The 18,867-nt window shown below is 37.7% G+C and overlaps 1 protein-coding gene across 10 annotated transcripts in view; it reads right to left on the bottom strand.

Moving 5' to 3' along the window:
* The window catches only part of LOC120457837 (sialin), a 91,227-nt gene extending 78,291 nt beyond the window's left edge, over positions 1-12,936 (bottom strand). For 2 of the 10 annotated variants that reach the window (XR_005617098.1, XM_039645350.1), the window contains exons 1-3: positions 12,696-12,936; positions 12,545-12,570; positions 12,207-12,278 (exon numbers count right to left, since the gene is read on the bottom strand). The gene's annotated coding sequence lies outside the window, so the exon portion shown is untranslated. The remainder of the gene's footprint in view (positions 1-12,206; positions 12,279-12,544; positions 12,571-12,695) is intronic. The other 8 variants (XM_039645339.1, XM_039645341.1, XM_039645343.1 and 5 more) reach the window with 4 other exon arrangements.
* Between the last annotated feature and the right edge of the window lie 5,931 nt (positions 12,937-18,867).

The raw sequence follows: 18,867 nt of genomic DNA, 5'->3' as shown, positions 1-18,867 counted from the left end.
ATAAGCGAATTTTGTTTAGCGATGAAGCGCACTTCTGGTTGAATGGCTACGTCAACAAACAAAACTGCCGCATTTGGAGTGAAGCTAATCCTCAAGTGTATGTCGAAACACCGTTACATCCAGAAAAACTGACTGTTTGGTGCGCTGTATGGGCTGGTGGAATCATTGGTCCGTACTTCTTCAAAAACGATGATGGCCAGAACGTTACAGTCAATGGTGATCGGTATAGAGCCATGATTACTAACTTTTTCATTCCTGAATTGAACGACCATAATGTCCAGGAGCTGTGGTTCCAACAAGACGGCGCAACGTGTCACACAGCTCGTGCCACAATCGATTTATTGAAAGACACGTTTGGTGACCGCCTAATTTCACGTTTTGGACCTGTGAATTGGCCTCCAAGATCTTGTGATTTAACACCGCTAGACTACTTTTTGTGGGGCTATGTAAAGTCATTGGTCTATGCGGATAAGCCACAAACGCTAAACCATTTGGAAGACAACATTCGCCGTGTTATTGCCGATATACGGCCAAATATGTTGGAAAAAGTCATTGCAAATTGGACGTCCAGATTGGACTACATCCGAGCCAGCCGTGGCGGTCATATGCCAGAAATCATATTTAAAATGTAATGCCACAAGATTATCTTTCATGTCAATAAAATTCATGTCAATCGAATAATCCATCGTTGTTTTATTGCAATTTAAAGTTCTATACCTCTAAAAAAAACACCCGTTAGAATGAGAGTCAACTTTATCCACCCTCTGGTAATCGACCTTGTCACATTTTACTTGGAATCCGGCTTCTAGAGTTAAACCGTTTGGCTTGCAACCCTGCATCTTATAGTCATTCAGGAGCCTCTATGTACTGCTTATGAGCAATCCTTATTCCTCCAGTCTCGGATATTGTTCATAGATAAATCCTTCTGGTTGACAGTAAACAGTAGCATGTAGATCACTGTTCAAGTAGGCAGACGACACGTCCATTTGGTGCATGAAAAAACCATTTTCCACTGCCAAAGCGATGACAAGTTTGATAAACGAATAACGCGCTACAGGAGAGAACGTCTCCGTAAAATTAAAGCCATATCGCTGAGGGCATCCTTTAGCAACTAGTCGAGATTTCAGTCGCTCAACCTGGCCCGTCTTGTCACGCTTCACTGCAAACACCCATATCGATCCGATTGCTTTTTGACCCTCTGGGACCCAAAGTCCATGGCGCATTGGCTTCAAGACTGTCTATCTCCTTCTGCATAGAAGCCTTCCATTCATCAGAATTATCCATTCCCATTGCCTCGTTCACACTCGTAGGGACGGGGACTTCTTCAGCATACCATATTGTAATGCTTACGTGGCCGTCCAGGCAGGCCGGTGTACACTTTCTTTGGTCGCCCAGTACCTCAGGTGGTTCAGGTTCATCAGGAGAAAGCTTTGCTCCTTCTTCAGCCGACAGGTTCATCATCGTCTTGATTATTAGACAGGTTCTGGATTTCATCAAACACGTCAACTGAAGTGGCTTTCAGCTTGTCAAGTTGAACGTTGGAAGTACCTGAATCTTCTTCGGTCCCAGCACAGTCCCAATGGTCATTCTCAAATACAATGACGTCCCGAGTCACACATATGTTTCGCTTGCTAGGATTATACAAAAGATAAGCTTTCGAAGTTTCAGAGTATCCTACCAAAACATTTTCCTGGCCTTTTGAAGCGAACTTCTTTTTCTGGGGTTTGTCTAGCACGACAGTCCTAGACCCAAAAGTGCGACACAGTTGGCTTCTTCCCTGTCCATGATTCAAATGGAGTCCTTCCTGGTAAAGTAGACGTCTCGGCGTGATTGCGTAGATAGGCAGCAGTGTTAATAGCCCCTGCCCATACCCAACCACCAACACCAGCGTGCAGCATCATACCTCTAGCCATTTCTACCAGAGTTCGGTTAGCACGTTTAGCCACACCATTATGCTGAGGGGTGTTTGGAGCCGTCAACTGTAGCTTGATACCATTTTCTGTCAAGAAGAACTGAAATGCATTACTTGAGTATTTACTCACGCCCGTTGTCGCTTCTCTCGGCTTTAATCTTCTTGTTAGTCTGATTCTCTGCAAATACTTTAAATTTTGCTAGAATTTCATCTCTCGTCTTCAGGAAACAGACACATATCGAGACTTGTCATCTATGCATGTAGCAAAATAGTGTGCACCTCCTATGGAAACAGCTTGAATAGGAGCACATACATATATCGGTATGTACCAATTCAAGCCTTTCGGTGGCACGACTTTCACTTGCTCTAGAAAACTTCTTCAGGCATATTTTGCTCTTTGCATACGTGATACATTTCATTTCAGTTCTTTTGTACCACTAAATTCTTGTTTTTTCAAACCATATACCATTTCTTTATTGAACATGTTCTCAAACTGAACATGTTCGCAAAACATGATTGTTTAGCACCATTTGTTTCTTTAAAAAAAAAAAAAAAAAATCATTTTGCAACTCAGCAACCAGAATAATTTTGTTCTCTTTGTTTTTGATAACCGCACTTTTATTTTCCAATTTTACTTTGAACCTATTTTCAATTGCTCGCATTACCGACATAAAATTGCATTGCAAGACTTTTACGTACAGTACGTTAATCAGTTCCATAGTAGAATTTTTCCAGTTTAAAAAACCTGTTCCTGATGATCGCAGCTTCAATGTAATTATTTCTAGCCAAGAGAATGCGTTCTTTATATTCCCTTATATTTTTAGATAATGCTCTCTCAGAGCACAAATGAGCAGTGGCTCCCGAGTCCAAGCACAACATGTTTTTCGGCAATTTGTCTAGTTGAGCGAAAGAGCAGAATACAGAATATGATTTCGGGTTTGCGCTCTCACTCACTTGCGATTTCTTCTTTGCCTTGCACTTTGCAGCTTTGTGTCCGCTACCTCCACAATTCCAGCATGTAACTGTTTTTTTTTTACCGTTTGCTGCTTGCTTGTGCTCTCTTTGTCCGTTTCGTTTATTTTCGCTCTTCTCGCAGCATTCGTGGACCGAATTCCAAAAACCGTTTGCTTAGATTTTTCTATCTGATTCTCTTGTACTTTTCGTCTTTACCCTTCTTCGTGCAATTTAATTTTCAGCATACTTAGTGATGGCGTGATACTCATCGCGTGTTTCTAGGGCAATCAAGAAACCTTCAAACGACTGAGGCAAACTTGACAATAGTAGAACACTTAGGATTTCTTCTTGGACTGGAAAACCCACTTCTTTGAATTTTTCCACCATGTTATGTCTGTTTCACACAGTCTAATTGGCAACAACTGCATTAATAAGTAAATACGACGCGCTGGTCCCGTAGGTGTTTTTATTTTTCCCAGTTGTTGCCATGCTTCTTTAGCGGTTTCACAATGCTTTATCTGGTTAATGTGCGATGTCTTAACACATAACATTATACTCGCAAAGGCTTTTTCATCCTTTTCGTCAAAAAACGCCTTTTTCTCGGCACTATCGTTTTCCACTTTGACGACTCGACCACACGTGACATTCCATAAGTCCGAATGTATTAACACACTTTTCATGTGTGCAGCCCACGCATCATCTAATTTGTCTATCATATGTATATACGAACTTATTTTGTGAATCACAAATATTCACAATGACAATATCAAAAAGTCCAGAATATTCTACAAACTCAGAAATATTCACTTTTACAGTTTTGCAGTTTATTTTACTCGCGATGGCCTGGGCGCATAACCTGTTCATTTGAGTACTTTGTTAGAACTAAGTCAAGTGTTAAACAATATGACTGCTCACAGGCAGTTGAGAGTATACAAATTAATATAAGAGAGCCTTCAGTGCGACTCGAAGTTAATGGATTGATCTTATGCTAAGGATCTCTTCGTTGTTTAACTATAGAAAGAGGAATAGAGATTGCGTTGCTCTTATAAATATAATATATAATATAGAAATTCAACAATTTACATATGTATAGTTCTACGTTTATTATTAATAATATGTAATAATTGGTACCCAGGGAACAACACAATTGTTAAAAAGTCATACAAACATTTATTTATATGACCTTCGTTTCGACTTTTATAATAAATTTCTTTTTGATACCATCTTAGATTTGACAAACAAAATGTAGCCGTCGGCAACAACAATTTACGATTTGGTAAGGGGTCAAAGTACGTCGCCAAAAGCTATCCCGAAGATTGCCATACTGTTCGTAGACAGGCAGATAAAAGTACTTATAAAATATAAACGAATTCAATAATTGATTAAAAGGAGGGCCACACGTGTTCTTTGTAAATAATGCTATATAATTTAATTACTTAAATGGTCAAAGTGCAGTAAAAAAGTAATTGCGAACATCGGAATTAAAACTGTGAAAAAGGTGGCAGCTCAAGATTTTCTCAAGCAAACATTTTGGGAAAACCAGAGAACCCAAAAACGAAATCGTACGATTTGGCCCAAATCTAAATCGAAAAAATCTTACGATTACCGGAGCATGCCTTAACATCTTTTTAGAGCAGAGTGCGATTTTTAATTGATTTTTCCAAATCTAAACGTTTTTTTGTCAACCAATAAGTGTTAAGATCCATTTTTAACATAAAGATTCGATTTGTTAATAATAAGTGGCATACATTAACGTAAAATTAGATTTTTAAATTAGAACGCGGCCGTGAGTGCGTCGCTGCCCGCTGCTGTCTCGTCGCTGCGCTCAGTGCTGAGTATCAGTGGCAGACTAAGAACACTTGAGGCCCGGGGCGGGTTTAAGTCGGGGGCCCCCTCATTTAATTTTTATTTCATTTTTTCAAATAATTAGGGGCCCCCTTGATCACATTTTTTCACAATCTTAATATATTCTATACATTTTCCCATTTTTAAAAGCTTACTCTTATATATTTATTCATATACGTACTCAGCGTATATAATCTTAATAGTACTAAAAGTTTGTCTTTTTAAAGACTTATAATACTATTAGTTTAGTTAAGTTGGTTCTAATAATAATAATTTAAGCTTAAGTCTTTTTATAGACTTTTTCTTAACTTAATATTATTTCGCTTTTTTTCAAAGTTAATTTTAATCTACTCTACAAATTCTATAAATTAATATAAATATAAGAATTATACTTATTAAAATAATAATTTTTATATTTTTATACATACATATGCTGCAAGCGTTAGTCTTTATAAAGACTTATACTTCTAATACTATTAATTAAATTATATTGATATTTAAAATAATAATAAAAGCTTGAGCATTTTTAAATACTTAATCTTATATTATTATTTTTCTCTTAAGTATTTTTTTTGTGTTCAATAAATAAAAATTTCTAAATATTTGCAATATATATTTATATATATTTTATTAGGTCGTGTATATAATTCTTAGAAATGCCTCGTTTAAATAGACCCACTGCTTCTTAACGTGCAAGAAGGCAAATGTTGAGAAATAGGATAAATAGGGAAAATGAAGGCTATGCAGAGGTGGAGAGAGTGGCAAGTACAGTATCTCAGCGTAGGCGTAGGGAAGACTCGTTAGTCAGGAATGCAGAACAGGGCGTCAATACAGTGTCGCAAAGGTCGAGACGCTTGAATCGTCCTGTTCGTGCGATTGAGCAAGAATCTAACTATCTGTTTCGTTCTCAAAGGCGGTTAGATCCAGCTATTCGCGCAGCTGAACAAGCAGTCCATACTCTGCGACGCTTTCAAATGCGTATAGACCCCGCAATTCGTGACGTTGAACAAGCAGCTGATACTCGACGTCGTTCTGGAAGACGGCAAATAAGTGAGAATCGAGCTGCTGAGCAAGCAGCCGATACTCGACGTTGTTCTGAAAGACGACAAAATATCGAGAATCGAGCTGTGGAGCAGGTTCAAAATACTGCTGGCCATTGGGAAAGGCGCTTGGATCCTGCTCTTCGCGCAGTTGAGCAAGCAGCCGATACTCGGCGCCGTTCTGTAGGACGGCAACTCAGCGAGAATCGAGCTGCTGACCAAGCAGACGATACTCGACGTCGTTCTGAAAGGCGACAAAATATAGAGACTAGGGCTATGGCGCAGGAACAAAACACTGCCAACCATAGAAGAAGGCGCTTGGATACCGTGTACCGCGCGGGTGTGCAAGCAGCAAATACCCTTCGTCGAGCACTGACAAGAGATACACAGGAACGCTTATTAGAAAGAGAGCGTGATAGGGCTAACAGAGCTAGGGCTAGGGCTAGGATCGCAGGATAGTCGAGCAGGCGAGAAATACACTTGCTCGACGAAGCGCACTATTAGCTGCTCGACAAGCAACGATCGATGCAATTAGAAATATAAGTGAAAGAGTTAGTCAGTATAGAATCCTTAGTGCTAATAGGCAATCAGAAAATCTCCGGAATGCACTTCGAAGTCAGGAGATTAGACTTGATATAGCTCAGGAAAATAGGACTATTAGAATCAGACCTATTGAAATAGAAGCTCACATAGCTACATTCAATAGGAATGTTAAGCTTGGTCCAGATCAGATTTGCTTTTGTTGCAAAGGATTGTGGTTCCCCAATCAAATAAGAAAGCTTTCTAGGTCTTATTTGGAAGAACATTGCGAGTTCAGGGAAGAGATATACCAAAATGCAAGACATCTTGCTTTCGCTGGTAATCTTTTTAAGTTTTGCAAAACTTGTCACAGCAATATTAAAGCCGGCCGAAAGCCCAAAGGGCCCATTTCAAATGGCTTAGATTTCCCAGAAATTCATAACTCTTTTAGGGGCCTTACTCCCTTGGATGAACGACTGATTTCACCTCGCCTTCCATTTATGATTATTAAGTCAAGGTCATGAGCGTAAAAGTGCTATCAAAGGAGCAGTTGTTAATGTCCCTATTCCAGTAAGCAATATCGTGACGTCTCTTCCACGAGCTTTCAATGAAGCAGAGTTAATTCAGCTCCACCTCAAACGAAGATTGGAATACGGACATGATTTCATGGCAGAAACCATACGGCCTGCCAAAATGGCTGACGCTATTTACTTAATACTGAGCTTAATAGAAAGCACAATGTGTCAGTTAAAGAGCAGTGGATCTCTGACTTCACATCCGATACTGTTCCATTCGTAGCATCTCAAGCTGATGTAGCTTTTGTAGAGGGACAACTAGACATCCAGCAGGAGGATGAAAATTCGGAGGCGCGTAATTCTGATCAGAATACTTTGCTTGAGAATAACCAGACAAATAATGTAGGAATGACGAGAATTACAATAGCTCCAGGTGAGGGCCAAAAGCCTATCGACGTAATTCTCGATGCTGAATCTGAAGAACTGGCATTCCCTAGCATATATGCTGGCATAAAAAGACCATCTTCAGAAAGCTACACAACCATAGTTGGATCTGAACTTAGGAATGTAGATAGACAAGGTTGTCGAACTGATAAGTTATTCTTCAATTATAAGAAGTTGGAATTAATAAAAATTCGAAATAATATTTCAACTTGCTTACGTAAGCGGAGTACCTCCAGTGCCATTACAGCTGCTAACGTCCTGAATGAAGATTTTATGGGCAACGTCATTTGTCATGGCCATGATTCGCCAATTTGGGCTGCCAACTTTTTTCATAACTTAATCGGCCGCTGAAACTAGGTGACCAGAGCAGTTAGTACTGCTCAAGCGCAATGTAGATAGGGTTAATATAAATGAAGAAAAAACTTAATACTTGCAGTTTAGGGAAAAGGCGCACCTTATAAGAACAGACCCAGTGACGTGCGCTAAATATTTTGATTACAGATATAGAAAAGTTTTAAAACTTATGAAAAAGACTGGGGGTGTCTTTGGAAGTAATTTCGTGACTACTTATTACTGGAGAGTTGAATTTCAACAGAGAGATTTGCCTCATATTCACTGCATGTTTTGGCTGAAAGATGTCCCAAAAGTGGATTTAAGGAATAAAGAGTCTATGTGTAGTGTAAAAGCCTTCATCGATCAGTTTGTAACTGTGGATGTTACAAACCCAGATTTGGCTCCGTATATGGAATACCAAAAACATAAGCACGTGCATTCGTGTCTTAAAAAAGTGCGGGGACAATCTATTTGTCGTTTCGGTATTCCATACCCTCCAATGCCCCGGACGGAAATATTAAATCCACTTCCCGAACCAACAAAATTCTCTTCATCACGATAACTTTTAAAAAATTCGAGATTTTCTACTTCGCAATCATGGAGATGGCTAATTATTTAAGCATATTTAAAAATTTTCTTTCTCACAACCATGTGAGTCTCAGTTACGAGGACTACTTTTATGCTATTAGGTCTAGTTTGAAAGAACCACAGATTTTTCTGAAGAGAACATTTGCAGAAATTCAAGTAAATGCTTATAATAAAAACATTCTTTTTTTGCAAAGGGCAAATATGGATATCCAGTTAATTTTGGACCCTTTTGCTTGCAGTAGCTACATTATTAATTATATTAACAAATCCCAACGGGGTATTTCGAAGTTAATGCGAGAAGCAGCGATGATATTAGAAGTGGCAATTCAAGTATTCGTCAAAAGCTACAGTATCTTGGTCACAAGTTTATTTCAGGCACTGAGATATCTGCCCAGGAAGCCGTATATTGTTGTCTGGGAATGGCGTTGTCAGAAGCAAGTAATAAGTGCGTTCATAAAAACACCTTCTCTCCAGAACAACGAGTTCGTATGCTTAGACCTACACGCGACCTTCAAAATATGCCTCAGATCTCAACTGACATATTTTTGAAAGGACTGCTGGATAGATACGAACAAAGACCAGATTTTTAAGTTTTGCAAAACTTGTCACAGCAATATTAAAGTCGGCCGAAAGCCCAAAGGGGGCATTTCAAATGGCTTAGATTTCCCAGAAATTCAGTCAATAGGTCAGGAAGCCGTATATTGTTGTCTGGGAATGGCGTTGTCAGAAGCAAGTAATAAGTGCGTTCATAAAAACACCTTCTCTCCAGAACAACGTGTTCGTATGCTTAGACCTACACGCGACCTTCAAAATATGCCTCAGATCTCAACTGACATATTTTTGAAATGATTGCTGGATAGATACGAACAAAGACCAGATTTCCATGAAGGCCTGTGTTTAACCGATTTTTTAGAAAATGATGAGTTTTCGAAAAGCCGTAGAAGTTCTCGTCAGAGGGCAAATAGTGACGATGACACTGAAGAAGGCCATGACGTTTTAGGAGATGTATATTTTCCGTTCCGAGATGGCAGCGGATTTATACGAGAAAGAAATAAGGCTAGTATTATTAGGTATAGGCCTTTTAATATTAATACAGATAGGATAAACTATTTTAGATCATTAGTAATGCTTTTTTCTCCGTTACGACACGAACAGGTAGATTTAATTCAAAGAAATTGCGAGGAATTTTTTTAAAGGTTTTAAAGGGAGAAAAAAACAGGTTTTTACAGATATTTTTTGGGCGTACGGTGAAAGTAAATTTATTTCTGATTATTGTACATTAAAGAGTAGTAATTGAACTATATTCTGTGAAATATTGGTTGAAAAATATTGAAAATTGACCGAATGGCAGCAATTCTTCGCAGGCGCCTCAGAAAAAATACATTTTGCGGTGCACGTCATACCTCAGCACTGGATAATCTGATATGAAATACCCAAAGTTTTTCCATCAATTTTTATGTCCCTCTAGGTATCCCTGTCGAGTTTTTCCATTTTTTGTATAATTTTTGAACTTTTTACAAAACTTGAAAGTGAAAATACCGATTTTTGGCCAAAGTTCATGACTATTTTTGTTAATAATAAAAAAATTAAAATCAAAAACGAAAAAATCTCGACAGGGTTACCTCATAAATTATGTAAGGAAATACTGTAAAAAATTTGAGATCGATCGGTTGAATAGATTTTGAGATACAGAGTGCACCGACTCAAAAAACATCGATTTGAGAAGAACGTGTTTAAAGTTTTTGTTGTTGTCTTCCCCGCTGAGGGATTACAGCTCAGGTAGTCGTTCGAGACCCGCCTACTTCCAAAGCTATATCTTTGTGAGTTTTGCTCCGATTGACTTCCTATTTACAGACAACAATCTTGAGTTACTATACTTTCATAATATGCAATAAAAAAAAGCACTTTTTTTTGAACCCTCTAAACCTGAGTAACGGGTATCAGATAGTCGGGGAACTCGACTATAGCGTTCTCTGTTGTTTTCTCTGTAGTTGACATTCTTTGGACTTTGCCAACTCGATTTCAAGTTTTATTAAATGTAAACACCGAGAGACCGATGGTTTTTTGATATTTCTAGATGGCTCAAGAAATATCCAGCTGCAATTAAAATATATAAGACAAACGTTTTCAAACACCAAATAAAAAAAAACACCCAAAGTAAAGAAAAAAGTTTTAACAGTATACAAAATTTTTAGAAAAACTTCCTCCGAGGAAATAAAAATCATCGCATAATAAAACTATAATTTAATGGTAATTTTTGTGTTTCCTGTTTATATCCTTGATGTTTATTAAAGAAAGCACAGCTCCTTTGTAAGGAATCAACCAAATTCTGCCATTTCTTCAGTGGAATTCGGTTCTAAGACCTTTGTAAGTCCTACACTAGTATCACCATTTGATAAGTATATATTAATACATATTCGTTAAATACATATCAAGGGAATCTAAAATTAAAGGAACATATTTGAACATAAAAAACGTGAGAAACAGCTTCTTTATATTTCTATAATGTTTGAAAGCAAAACAAGAGAGAACGCTATAGTCGAGTTCCCCGACTATCTGATACCCAATACTCAGCTAGTGGATGTGCAAAGAAGAAATTTCAACACTGACAGTTTTTGGCGGTTTGTGGGCGTTAGAGTGGGCGTAACAAAATTGATAGAAATTTACAAGGCTAATACAAAAATGAAAAAATATCAAAACATTTTTCAAAAGTGTGGGCGTGGCAGCTTTGGGCGGTTTGTGGACGTTAGAGTGGGCGTGGCAAAAAGTTTTTTAGCAAATCGATAAAAATTTACAAGACTAATACAAAAATGAAAAAAAATCAAAACATTTTTCAAAAGTTTGGGCGTGTCAGTTATGGGCGGTTTGTGGGCGTTAGAGTGGGCGTGGCAACATGAATCGACAAACTTGCGCTGCTTCTATGTCTCTGGAGTCTGTATGCTTAATCAACTTTCTAGCTTTTGTAGTTCCTGAGATCTCAGCGTTCATACGGACGGACAGACGGACATGGCCAGATCGACTTGGCTATTGATCCTGATCAAGAATATATTATATATACTTTATATGGTCGGAAACGCTTCCTTCTGCCTGTTACATACTTTTCAACGAATCTAGTATACCCTTTTACTCTACGAGTAACGGGTATAAATACCGTAACACAAGTCTCTTGTTCGACGGTTATGGCAGTACCAAGTTCCCCAAAAGTGGGAAATCTAAAATTTCTAATATTGACCTGCTGAACAGTAAAATTTAGATTAGGATTTTAAAATAACGCTTTGTTGCGAACGGCCAGAGAAAATATTTCATTTGGAAAAATCTTGTTTTATTTGTAAGTCGGATTTTAAATATAAGATCAATCAATGCGTTTTGTTAACAAAAATTGTTAATTTTTTTTTCCGTAACGTTACCCTTAAGCCACAATTATGTTTTTAGTTAGTTAGTTATAGGTCATTAGTTTAACCTAAACTTGTTTTTCTCCAGAATAATATATATTTTTTTCAAAGTCTTGTTATGTATTTCCGGTACCTTTCGATTATACTATCAGTCGTTAGGATCCACAAAAAACTGTAATTTCTTTTTATGTATATAGTATACACATTCGAAAATTCTCCTGAATGCATTAAAATTTGTGTCAAGTAACAAATTATTAATAATATTTATAAATATTTACTTTGAATTTAATTATGCTTATTTAGTTTAAATTCAATACATCATTTAATTTTTTTCGGCCTTTTATTAGTTGGAAATTTCTATTTTTAATTTTTTACGGCTTCTTAGTTAATTATTAATCCTAATCCTAATGTAATTATATTATATCTTTTAGAATTTCAAATATGGTAGTTAAATAAAATTAAATATGTATTAATTAATGAATTGTGATTTTGATCATTATACTCATTCCGAAGTATTCTGGATAGCTTATTTTGTTCGTTAGAAAAGTTTTCAGAAAAATATTCTGAAAAGGAATGTTTTCAGAATAATTGCAAAAGAAATATTCTTCATTCATGCCCAGCAAAATTAAATAGTAAATTCCTACTTGTGAATGTATGTACATACTTCCAACTGGGCACTCCTGGATCAAGATTTTGAGGCTGTTGCATGAATCCTAATGGTTATTGTATTGCCGTGCTGAAACGGGAACGTGACTGGTAAATTCAACTTTTTGCACTAGGGTCGGTCATCAGGAAGATAAACCGATTAGTTAATACAGTTCTAGTTAAATATAAATTTGGAAAAAATCCTGATAATCACTGCATAAAGCTACATATGTACATATTTGATTGCAAGTGCAGTGTTGCTTAAACATAATTATGTATATATTTTAAATGTCAACCAGGACAAGTGTTTAATCAATGCAAACAATAGGGCAATGTAATTTGTTCGGCTTACTGTACCTTATTGCATTGTTTCCCTCGCAGCGCTTTTAATTTGTTAAAAAAATTTTTAGTTGTTCAGTTTGGGTAGTTTTGGTTGCGTATTAAAAAAATTACACAGCTCATAGTTAAAACTGATTTAATAATTGACTTGTTTTTATGGGAATATTACCTTTTTCGGGTTTTCTTCAAGTCTTTTCATTTACAAATGCAAATGATCATTTGGGTTTGTGTTGTTAGTTTTTTAATGTTCTCAGATGTATAAATTATTCTGAAAGAAATACTTCTAAAACTGATACGTATTTCTACGCATGCATAAGACTCGGAGCAAATAATAGAATATTGAAACAAACTTCTATTGTACATTCATTGGGTATCGTAGAATACATCAAATGCATCTTGGTGGAAGTTCCCCAAAAACATGCGTTCAAATAGCGGCAATATCCTTGTCGAAATTGGAATTAAATGTGTTGAATTTTAAAAACCGTCGAAAATGGAACAACGAAATATGAAATTGACTTTGACTGTGGGACTTTATACAAATGTTTCATATCATTATATTCTTAAAATTCTTTAAAAATACATAATAAATTAAATTCTCATAAAATAATAGTCTTATATTGTGACTATAAAACTAAGTTTGAAATATATCAATCCCATAGAGCACACACATATCTAATTACGTTATTTAAGCACGCAGTCGATTTGGCTCTGTTAGTCCGTCCGTATGAACGTGGAGATTTCAGGAACGAAAAAGTTGAGATTAAGCCTGCAGACCCATGTTGCCCCGCCCTCTCTAACGCCCACAAATCGTACAAAATTGCCACGCCCACACTTTTGAAAAATGTTTTTATATATTTTAAAATTTTTTTGTTAACCTTGTAAATTTGTTTGCCATGTCCACTATAACGCCTACAAACCGCATACACCTGTCACGCTCACACTTTTAAAAAAAATTTGTAATATTTTTTAATTTTAATATTGTTTTTCCCAATTTCTTGTTTGTACTTTCACTAGCTGAGTAACGGCTATCTGATGGTTGGCGTTTTTTGCGTTTTTTAAATAAATAATAGTATTAAATTGTTCTTAAATTAATTAATTCAGTCATTTCTAAGAAAATAACTAAATAATCAAATGTGAATTGAAAAAAAACAATGTACAAATATAAAAATAGTTAACGTCAACATAATCGGCCAGTCAATGGGCTAATATTCTTAAAGAAAAATAAAAAAAAATTTAAGAAAAATGTAATAAGTGTTTAAAAACAGATATTGCATGGCGAAGTTTCCCTATTCGTTTTTGGTGTAGCGTGTAAAACAGTGTGGCCCATGATACATGTATAAGCATAAGCTTATAGTAATATGGTGGTGCCCACGAGCACGACTAGCAAATCAGAGATGCTCTATTATGATTTCGAGCACTGTAAATCAGTGGAGTCCAATTCCTTATCCCACGAGAATTATTTGTGAAGCTTCAGCAAACATGTTCGGTTTGACGCGTGAGTTATGATGTATCCGCGGGGAATACGGGAGTTGCTGAATTTATTGGAATGGTTGCCCACCAAAATAAATAGACCGTCTCGGTTGCTTTTCAAAATCAGAATGAATTATGCTTCTTTATTTGGTTCTTTAGAATGCAATGTGTTAGCCCTAAACTGCTGACTGGCTGTAAAGTGGAATTGGAGCGGATGCGACCGGCAACTTTGTTGGTGTGGTGTTTGTTGGTCTGGTGTTTGTTGATTCGGCACTCCGGGTCATCCGATCCGACGACTCTGCATTCCAAGTGGGTCGTCCAACTTATTCTCCGGGTCTCTCGCTCTCCGGTTGTCGAGGCGGCTTTGGTGGGGGACCGCCGAGGGTAGCTTCTGAGGCGGTAACTCCTCCCCCCCCAGTCTGAACTACCGACCATAGCGGGGCTATTGATGCTATAGTATCCGCTGGAGCGATGGTGGGTGTGAAGGTGCCAAGGGGTGTGGTACTCGGCGAGAATATCTTTGTCTTCTTGGGGAATCAGGTCATGGTGAGTATCAACACCATTAATACCCCGAGCATCGTGTATGTCGTGGTTTTTGTGGATTGTGGTTCCCCACTGTATCCTGTTGACTTGGATATTGGTTTCCAGATCCTCCATTTTTGGATTCCCAGTTCTTGGGTCGTCTTGTTTTTCCTGATCTTTTGTATGTGGGGTATGTCCAGTTCCAGGCTGGCTGTACCCAGTCTCTCCGCTGCTTCGTACTTCACGTTGTTTATTAGCGTCTTGCAGTGGTTGAATCTGATCAGTACCGATCCATTTATTGTTTTCTCAAATCCGCAGTCCGTATGTACCTTGATGTTCTCCCCGTTGAAGATGGCGATGTAACCGGCCTCCGGTTCGAATATTGTTGTGATGAATCCAATGTCTTTTGTCGTGCACTCCGCCTCCTTTCCACTCAACAACCTAGTTATACATTTCGCATTCTCCTGACTTACACTTTTATCATATTTACATATAAAAATGTTTCTTAAAAATAGACATTTGTTCTTATAATAATGAATTTCATTCCCATGAATCGCCACATAATTTGGAGTTATCACAAATTCTGTGTTATTCATAAGGGAGTGGAATTAATCTTGTTAGAGAGAAAATTTCTTTCTTGAATAAAGGTAACCAAATTAAAAATAATATATCTGTATTGTTCATTATCGCATTTAATTCTAAAAATTCATACATATGTTTGTCCGATACTAATTGTATTTCCTGTCTTTCCAATTCTTTAACGCATCTATCTATTTCCTGTTTGTTGAATAAGAATTTTGAAATTATTCCTAGCTTTGCCAGTAATAAACTTTCTGCGACGTCGTTTAAGTTTATCCCTAGTATATCTATCGTGAGGGAGATTCTATTTATGTATTCTAATCTGTAAATTCTCCTGTCTTCTTCTACCAATGACTTACTAACGCCATTGTTGTAATTATTAATGAACGTATTTTCCCTACTCTGCTCTTCATTAATATATTTAGTTAAATTTCTGAACATTACATTGATTTTGTTACCTGTTCTTTCTTGTGCATTTATATTTTCCCTCAAGTTTTCTTCCTCTTCTCTCATTTTTCTTATCTCCTCTTCTAGCTTTTCTGCGTCGTTCGCATCCAAGTTTCCTGTTATTGCCTTGACTACTGACCGTAATCCGTTGATCAGTCCCCTCGCTCTCCTGTGTCTGGGCCATATGCTCTCTAGCCTATTTCGCGTCATCTGTAGTTTATTTTGTAATGACTTAACTAGGTCCCTAGTTTCGGGCTCGTCAACTATCTCTTTGAGTGTTGTTTCTATTCCTTCTATTATTTGTTTATATTCTTGTAGCCTCACGATGTGCACCAAGGTTTTGTGTGTTTGAATTATTCTCGCCGCTCCCATTTGTATTTGGGCTAGCGGTTCATTTCCCTTCAAGTTTATTACCTCGAACTTGCTCTCCTCGGCCATGGTATTTGACCACCTGTAAGTAATATTATTGGTTGGGCTTGTTAATTCTTTTGATCTTTTCTTTATGGATTTTCTGTGGTTTAGTAGATGTTATGGTTAGAACATTATCCACCATCACCTTGTGCTTTGAGAATCTAGGGGTGAGCTTATCCCTTCTATTCTCTTTCCTAAATATCGTGTTCCCTACCTGTACCGGTTCTGGTTCTTGCCTATCTGTATTTGCAACCTCAATTCTTCTGATTTTTCGGTTCTCGACCCTTTCTTTTATTTTGGGGTAGATTTCGGACTGGAATGCATTGATTTTCTGTAAGTAGTCGTGTTCATTGGTGAATGACACTTTCGTCAGAAAATCATGCGTTTTGCCAGTAAATAATTCTTGAGGCGTCAGCTTTGTTGCTGAGTGGATGGCGTTGTTGTATGTTATAAATGCCTCACTCAGTATTTCGTCATGTCTAATCTCCAATTTCTTTTCTTTCTTGCTTTCTACGATTAATCGGTAAATTTCCGTAATCGTAGAGTGTAACCTTTCGACCGTAGAGTTGCTTGAAGACTGCTGAAAGGATGTTGTATGCAGTTCGATCTCGTACTGCCTACAAAAATCCTTAAAGAGATTCGATGAGAACTCCACTCCCTGATCGCAAACAACCTTTTTAGGTATTCCGAACAGAGCCATGAAGTTCTTCATCGCTTCAACGATGTTGATACTCTCCTTGGCCGGGATAGTTATCCCCCATGTATATCTTGAAAATTTGTCAATAATCGTGAATATGTTCTTCTTATTGACAAAGTACAAGTCAATATGCATTATTTCCATGGGTCTTTCTGGGGTTTCGGTTACGCTATACTTGATTTTTTGGGGTCTTCTATCGTACTTTTGGATCTGACAACTGTCGCAGTTGTTGATAGTCTGCGTTATTGTTTGCCTCATCTGAGGGAAAAAGATTTTTCTTTTCAGATGTGCTAATGTTTCCTCTATTCCCCTGTGATTACTTTTGAAATGGTAATCCTTAACTACTTCTTCTTGTTGGGTTTTTTCCTTTATGTCCGGTAGTAAGGTTGTACACCTTATTGCTCTATATAACTTGCTAAAGGCGAAATATTTGTTGTATACCTCTTGAATGGTTACTACCAGTTCTTCCGGTATCAGCAACGCCACTGTTCTTTTTGGCTTTAATATTTCTTTAAGCCAATCGTTTCGTCATTGAATGTATTCTCTGACCATATTATTCTTATCTTGTTTCTGAATGGGACTTGTTTTGTTATTTTGGCTATTTTCCCTTTTTCTAAAACCACCTGTATGTTGAATTCATTTAGTGGTTTTTCGGAAATTGGGAATCCTAGCTGTAGGTCCTCTTTTGCGGAGTGTATGGTCTCTCCGTTGGTTGCTACTTCTGAGGCGTTTTCGACGACGTTAAGCTCCGGTTGAACTCTGCTTAACGCGTCCGCCACTACATTCAAAGAGCCTTTTTTGTACGTTATTTCGTAATCGTACTCTAACATTTGAAGCCTCCACCTCACCAGTTTAGAGTCGGGCTCTTTTATACTCATTAGCCATGTTAGTGGCCTGTGATCTGTGACTATCTTGAACTTGGTGCCAAACAAGTAGTGTCTGAAATGTTTTATTGCCCAAATTATGGCAAGCATTTCTTTTTCTATGGGCAACATTTGCCCAACCACTCCCCGAAGATATTGTTCATTAACCTCTGAAAGGTTGCGGGGGCGTTGTTTAAGCCAAACGGCATTCGCACATACTCAAAGTGTCCTCCCTCTGCGGAGAAGGCCGTCTTTGGTATGTCAGCTTCATGAACCTCGATTTGGTGGTATCCGCTAGCTAAGTCTAGCGTCGAGAAATATTTGGCTCTGCCTAAGCTATCCAGTACGTCGCTTATAATTGGTAACGGATATCTGTCCTTTATCACTTTTTCGTTCAGTTTTCTATAGTCTACTACCATTCGCCATTTTCTCTCGCGTGAGGCATCCTTCTTTTTCGGCACTAGCCACACCGGTGCACTCCAGGGCGAATGGCTGTGTCTAATTATTTTCTGATCCAGCAGCTTCTCTAACTGCTTTCTGACCTCCTGTCTTTCTTTAAACGCGTATCTGTATGGCCTAGTATAGATGGGGATATCGTCCTTTGTTCTTATCTGGTGCTTGACCGCGTTTGTAAAGGATAGGTTATCTCCTTCTTCATGGAATATCTTTGGGTGTTTTCTACAAATTCTGTATAGTTCCCTGAGCTCTTCCTTGTTCAGATGTCCTGTTCTTATTTTGTCGAATGGGACGCTACCGCCGCTGTCCCTTGTTCCTTCTATGTTATTTAGTTCAAAATTCTGGGTGGCTTTATATTCCACCACGTGTATCGGCTCTTCTAAAAACAATTCTTGGTCCTCTTCTGCATAGTTTGTTACTTCCACCAGACTTTGTTCTGACACTGCTCTGTAAATGCCTTCAGAAAACTCTAGGTCTTCTTTTATTATAGTTCTATTTAATAAAAACTCTCCATCCTGTAATTGTACCGGAATAGATATAACTTTTTTCGACTCGGCTTCTATTGTATACAGTTCCGACGGTCTATATGACGCAAAATGAATTTTCTGTTTCATATTTGCTACTTTCAACCAACCGTCCTGTATATCAATAATCGCCTTTAGTTGTTGTAGTACGTCTATTCCGATCAACCCTTCGAAAAACGGATGAAATGTGAAAAGAAGCATTCTTATTTTACTCTCTCCTCCTAGTTCCGCAAACATCGGTAACAATGCGTCTCTCTCGATTTCATGCGTCTGGGTGATGGTCTTAATAGCTATCGGGTCTTTTAGTTTTCTTATGTACCGTGGTTGCGCTAACTCGGGGCGAATAAATGAAAATGTGGATCCTGTATCGAT

Source organism: Drosophila santomea, unplaced genomic scaffold (genome assembly GCF_016746245.2).
Source record: "Drosophila santomea strain STO CAGO 1482 unplaced genomic scaffold, Prin_Dsan_1.1 Segkk83_quiver_pilon_scaf, whole genome shotgun sequence".
Classification (NCBI taxonomy): Eukaryota; Metazoa; Arthropoda; class Insecta; order Diptera; family Drosophilidae; genus Drosophila; species Drosophila santomea.
The sequence above is the reverse complement of the archived record's forward strand: the minus strand, read 5'-3'. Positions and strand labels throughout refer to the sequence as shown.